This window comes from Sorex fumeus, unplaced genomic scaffold (assembly GCF_029834395.1).
Source record: "Sorex fumeus unplaced genomic scaffold, SorFum_2.1 ptg000098l, whole genome shotgun sequence".
Lineage (NCBI taxonomy): Eukaryota > Metazoa > Chordata > Mammalia > Eulipotyphla > Soricidae > Sorex > Sorex fumeus.
In genome coordinates, this window is record NW_026606155.1 from 13,100,279 (window position 1) to 13,107,244 (window position 6,966).

General features: G+C 35.7%; 1 non-coding gene across 1 annotated transcript; it reads right to left on the bottom strand.

Moving 5' to 3' along the window:
- Window positions 1-318: 318 nt before the first annotated feature.
- LOC130042270 (small nucleolar RNA U109) lies at window positions 319-464 on the bottom strand. Its single transcript, XR_008795203.1, has one exon. It is a non-coding gene; the product is annotated as a small nucleolar RNA U109 (small nucleolar RNA).
- Window positions 465-6,966: the final 6,502 nt, after the last annotated feature.

A 6,966-nucleotide genomic window follows, 5' to 3' on the forward strand; every position in this document is an offset into this window, starting at 1 on the left:
AAGACTGAAGGGATTTAAAAACCAATAGACCTGCCATCTGAAGCTTTGCTAGTGCATAGTAAGAGGGTTAATTTATGTAAAGCAAAAACAGAAAAAGAAAAGCTTTGCAGACAACAACAATAAATAGGGCTCAACCTGCTTAGCTGGCACCTTGACCTAGTATGTGTTAACCTGGGGTGAGTGTGTGTGTGTGTGTGTGTGTGTGTGTGTGTGTGTGTGTGTGTGTGCGTATGTGAGAGAGAGAGACAGAGAGAGAGAGACAGAGAGAGAGAGAGAGAATGTGTGTATGAGAGAGACAAAGATAGAGAAAGAGAGAGAGAATATAGAAGAAATATACTACAACTCAACGTCTATTATAAGGTTGGTAGTTCTGACAACTTTGTAATTTTTAATGAAGCATGTTATAGATGTTTTCCAGCCCCCTAAACATCTATTACATTATTTCATGACCTTCCAACTTACCTGGGTACACAGTTGGAACCTATTATAGTCTAACACCCAAACTGCTTACCTAGAAGATTATCCCATCTTGGGTTTTTTGTTAGAGAAAAATAGTCCTAGAATGGTAAATACTACCGATTAGTGAGAGCAGAAAAGTCAAATTAGAACCACTTTGTTAAGAAAATTTAAGGCAGTTTTAGAATCTGGCTTTATTTCTATTTTTTAAATTTATCTTTTAAATATTTTATAAATCTACTATTATAAAAAATAGCCTACTATGTAGCCATATTTCTCTTTGTCATAAACTCTTGTGCATTTTGGTGAGGGTTGTTCTGGGCAACATCTGACTGTGTTTAGTGCTTATTGCTGGCTCTGCTCAGGGATCATTCCTGGTGGACATATACTGTGCCAGAGAATTAACCAAGAATGGCCACATGCAAGGCAAATTCCCTTACCTACTATACCATCTCTCTGGCTTTATTTCTAGACCTCATGTTTTGCCCTCATCATATCATATGTTTTTTCTACAATACAAAATCTCAAACCAAATCCTATTAGTCAATAAAGAAAATTCTATGGCACTCTATTATAATGATCACTATACTACTTTCAGCTGAAAACTTGTTCTCTCATGAATACTTTTCTATACTTTATCCTTTCTGTTTGTAAACTCTATCCCACAGCAAGTAAGAAATCATAAACAAGAATATGATCCACAACATTAATGTGCCTTAAAAGAGGCCTTAACCGCTAACATAATAGGTCTGCAAATTTTTCACTAAAATTAAACACGGAATAAATTTGATAAAGATTATAATCAAATAAAGATTTTTTAATTTAAAAATAAAATAAAGCAGAAGTTAAAAACAACCCAAATTCCAAAAAAAAGAGTGGATATAGAAATTGTGGCAAATAAGTTAATTATATATTTCTATTTTATGTACATACATAGTATTCTATTGCATCTATACTATGTACATATCAACAGTACATAGTGATAGCACAGTGGGTAGGGCGTTCGCCTTACAAGCGGCCAACATGGCCGACCCGAGTTCGATTCCTCTGCCCCTCTCGGAGAGCCCGGCAAGCTACCGAGAGTATTCGATATGCCAGACACAGTAACAACAAAGTCTCCAATGGAGACGTTACTGGGCCCACTCGAGCAAATCGACGATCAATGGGAGGGCCTTTACCTTTACCTTTACCTATAGTATATGTATAGTATGTATAGTGTATATACGCAATTGAATATTAGTGTATATATGTATGTAAATAGAAAAAATAGAATACTAGTCAACTATGAGAAAAGATGAATTCTTCCAGTGTGCTACAACTTGGAAAAAGCAAAACTGAGTGATGTGAGTCATAAAAAAAAAAGAGACAAATACTACATGACCTCACCAACTTGTAGTGTGTGAAGAAAGCAAGCAAGCGATAAGACAGTCTTAACGAAAATAACCCTGAGATGTGGTCAATAGAACTGTTATGTGCAGATACTTGGGTTGGGAATAGAAGGATTTTAGGACAATTGTGGATAGGTCCTGACACTCTGGGATTGGACATGGTATAGCATCACTGTTAAATATAAAATATTATTATTATTGTAACAAAATTCAATACAAGTTAATTATCTTTAAAGAGTAAAGTATAATAATCAAGGTAAGGACCCCTTAACTGTAATACAGTATCCACTGATGGGATGTAGAGAACCTCTTGAAAAATTAAAAATAAATCCACAATCTTAAATTATTTCAGTTTTTCCTGGTGTGATAAAAAGTTTAGTTTGAATCATATTGACAGCACATATTCATAAACTATTAAGTAGCTTACCCAATATTACCAGTGTCTTATCTTCCAAGATATTTTCGTAATAGTTCAGGTTTACTGAGGGATTTAAGTCCAATAGCATAAAATGGGTTATGATACCTTCTTAGACAAGTTATAGAACTTGTGTGACATGAATGTTTGTACCCTAGCTCAGCAAGTCAATGCTATTCAGTCCACTTACATACAGTGGGGACCAGGTTGTTTTGGAATCTAGTCATTTGAGCGTGTTGGCCATCTTTATCTCATTGTTGAGAAATTATCAGTTTGATTAGTCTCCCCATATATTTATGTGGTTCTTTGATGATTAATTTTTGCTGTGAATCAAAAGAGCTTTATATATCTCAGAAATTTAGTCCTTTACCTGATGTGTGGTTTGTGACCTTCTTCCAGTCTCTGGAGAATCATTTTAGTTTTAACGTCATTTCTTTTACAATGAGGAAACATTTTAGTTTGCTGCAGTGCAATTTGTTTATTTTTTGCTTTGGTTTCCTATGCCAATGGGGCCATATCATTGAACGTTCCTCTAAGATCAAAATCTTAGAGAATATTACCTGTTTCCCTTAATATATTTTATAGAAACAGGTTTGATATAAAAAATTCTATTATCCAGGGACTGGAGAGATAGTACAACGGGTAAGGGGTTGCCTCACACGTCACCAACCCAGTTTCAACATTCAGCACCTCATATGGTTCCCTGAGGAGAGTTAGGAATAATTCCTGGGCATAGAGCCAGAAAAAAGCCTTGAGTATCACCATTTGTGGCCCAAACACAAAGGGAAAATAAAATGTCTATTATAATCTAATTTATGTTACCATTTGTGAATGTTGTGAGGAGGGTGCCTAATTTAATTTTTTCTTTCATGTAGCTATGGAAAATCTAGTGTTTTAGCAACATTTGGTTCTCCTTGCTCCACTTTCTACTTCTACTACCTTTACTATAGATTATTTGTTAGTATAACTGAGGTTTCTTCTCACTCTGGGCTCCCAATTTTAGTCTTTTGATCAGATCATCTGTCTTTGTTCCATACAATCCAGTTTCATTTTTATCCACATCCATTCCAATACTTACTTTTGAAGAATTTTTTGTCTTGCTGGCTTTTTTGACATGTCTGTTTGTTCTGGAGTGCTATTCTGGCTCTGTGCTTGAGAATCACTCCCAGGATGCTGAAGGACCACAAGGGTCAGGAGATTGAACACAGCCTCCTCGCTTGCAACACACACACTGATTCCTTTGATCTATTTTGATGGTATAAATCCCTCGCACAGAATATGAAATTAAAAAAAAATAAAGGATAAATGAGTAATTTTAGAGAATCTTTGAAATAAAACCTAAATCAGAAAATAGAGTGTTTTGCATTGAAAAGGATTTGAGACTGAATCACCATGTGTGTCTGTGTGTCTCTGAGTGGATGCCTGTCTAATACCATCTAATGTATTTATAAAGGTTTTATATGAACCTTCTTCAGGTGCTGTGGATTTTAAGGAATGTTAGTTCTTTTGATTCTGTATCATCAACTACATGATAAATACTTTGATCAGAATAATATATGCAACAAGAAAACTTTGGTGATAAAAATATGCTCCAGGATAAAAAAAGATTATAAAAGAACGTCAATTCAGTAATAACTGTATTCTCTGCTGAAGTTTGACAGTAAATTCAGAGGTGAAATGAAAGATTAATTTGTGGAGATGGCAGTTTGGCAGCATGTAATACTGCCATATTGTTTGTCTTGCAAGATAGTGGGTTGCATTTTATTTCTTTATGCATTTATTCACATACTTTCTTTGGTTTCAAAGTGTAAGAAACCACTGCATGATTTTTTTCTTTCACTGCATGATATTACATGGTGCCACTGCACATTGGATGTGGTTATGAATCAATTAGTAAAAGCTTTTCTTGATTGAGAGTAGATTAAACAGTCAACTATGAACAGCTACATTAATGTAGCAAGCCTTGAGAATGAGCAGAAGGGTAAGCCTAATAAAGTATTGAGAATGAGTCTCATGTGTCAATTTGCATGAAGTGATATATACAAGAGGCAGAAAAAACTGCTAGTTTCAGCAGTGGCAATGATTTGAAGGGATAGCAAGGAATAGAAGGAAACATTGTGCAAGTTTCCTAGCCCCACCTAAAGGTTTGGGCATAGGAAATAGTAGAGGCAATCAAAGGTGAAGAGATATGCATTTTCCTCTAGACTTAAAGAAGCAAGGGCTACTGCAAACACGTCATCAGTGATCAAGCAACAAAGTGAGACTAAAAGCTGCATCCCAGTGGTATGGGCAGTATTAAGAGTTGGCACCTGGGCATGGATATGTGTTGCTGATCGACAGACACCAGCAGTAGCAGAGCAAAACATCAGGAATGGAGTAGATATACTAGTATTGGAGCAGATATCAGGAGCAGAGTATAATGACACGATGGAAATACAGAGAATTTCCTGAGAGAACTTTGAACTTTGGTGGAAAATGTCCAAAAACACTTGTAAATCTCTGATTGAAAATCTCAGTGATGCTCAAGTTCTTGGCTGCTTCTCTGAAGGGGCACTGTAACACTGTGTAGCACTGTCCTCCCATTGTTCATCTATTTGCTCCAGTGGGCCCAGTGATGTCTCCATTGTGAGACATATTGTTACTGTGTTTGGCTTATGGAATATGTCATGGGTAGCTTGCCAGGATATGTCATGTGGGTGAGATACTCTCAGTAGCCTGCCAGGCTCTCTGAGAGGAGCGGAGGAATCAAAGCCGCGTGCAAGGCGAACACCCTACCTGCTGTGCTAATACATTTATTCAATCACCTCTGTAGAATTAAAATCTGATTCTCTGAAAAGGGCTCTGTAAAATTTTTTGCTGAAGTGACCTCATTTGTTCACACAGGTGGTGAAGCCTAGGGAAATAAAGACTTCAAAGTGTAGGCCATATAACAGGATTAGAGAAAAATATACTTGAAAAGATAACACAATGCAAATGTAACATGAAAGATGTAAACAACAATAACCCTGGAATCAAAGACAAAATTCAATTCTTAACAAAGATTTGAAGGTGCATTTTATTTTGCATTTTGCCTACAATGGATATCAAATTATCATAGTTTTGGGAAGACCTGCATCTCTTTCTTTTCCTTTGAAGTTTGATCACCTATGTTTATTCCAGAGGCATCCTGCATTTATTATACTAAATGCTGTGAGGCATTTTCACATGTTCTTGCTTTTCTAAACTTGGTCTGTGAACTGTGGTATATAAAAGATTAATTAATTTGATGCCTATTTTTCAATAATATAGCACATATGCTATTATATTTTATGACTAAATAATAATTAAAGATTCTTCAAAAAAGATACCTATATCCATTAATTTTTATAAGTACAAATCTCAGACCATTATGAGTAGTTGGGCTATGCAGAAACATTAATTGCCTATAGCTGATTGTTAGATTTTTAGATAGTGTTTAACAGAGCATTCCATTCAAAATTGAATTTTATATTCAGACATGTAGGCACTATTGATCTCAGTAATTCACCACATTCTATCTGTAGGACATAAAAGAAGATGGGAAAATTTCTACGAGGGCATCTGCAAAGTGATAGAAGTACTAGTCTTCTGTAGACCCAATATCTTCTATTTCTCAAGTTTCTCACAAAACCAGGAGCCTTGTTGGGTAATAGTGGTCTGCAAATTTCCTGACAGCTAATATGTCCAAGTACCCTTCAACTTTAATGTTCTTAATGACTTGAATTGACAGGAAGATTTTCATGTAGTCTCATCAGTCAGACAATTTGGGGAAAACATTAAAAAATTAGAATGTAAGCTAAAATTTTCTACAAAGCTACTCATCATTTTCTGTCATTCAGAGGATCCTGCCTGTGAGTATTCTAAAAATTAGGTGAGTGACCCATAGTCATAAACCTAATCTTGAGGGCCCAGTAACTTCACATTGCCTTCCCCCAGTAGCCATTTTCTACTCAGCCTTGGAAAGTCCAACAGAATTTGCCTTCATTTATGGCATAGTATAAAGTGAAAATAGGTAATATTAATGATATTAGCCTGAAGTTGAGGACTTAGAGCTGAGGAAGTAGGGAGACTTATTATAATCTCTCAATTTTCCTCTATTAGTGAGATATATACACAGTAATTAATGGCTATTATATGTCTCCCAGAAAGGTGGTTTAGTGTACTAATAGTTTAAAGATCTTAGGAAGTTGTCTTTAGATGTCCTAGTTTTTATAAGTTACTCATTTATCTGGTCCTAGTTTCATGCTTTTTTTACTTAAGAAATTTAGAGAAATAGCCAAATGATAGCCATCTTTTATTTAGAGGTCTATCCACTTAGCTCACATCATTCATTTGTGTATGATGGTGATGACTTTCCCACTAGTGTTTACATAGGCCATTTTAGCTTTATAGAAACCTTTATTCACTCTGATGCTATCTTAAATTTCTATAAATTCAAATATAAGTGTATATATATGGTTATATATATGGTTCTCCCGTTGTTCATCGATTTGCTCGAGCGGGCCCAGTAATGTCTCCTTCGTGAGACTTGTTGTTACTGTGTTTGGCATATTGAATATGTCACGGGTAGCTTGCCAGGCTCTGCCCTGCGGGCGAGATACTCTTGGTAGCTTGCCGGGCTCTCCGAGAGGGGCGGAGGAATCAAACTCGAAGTGTATATATATGATATATATATATATAATATCATAG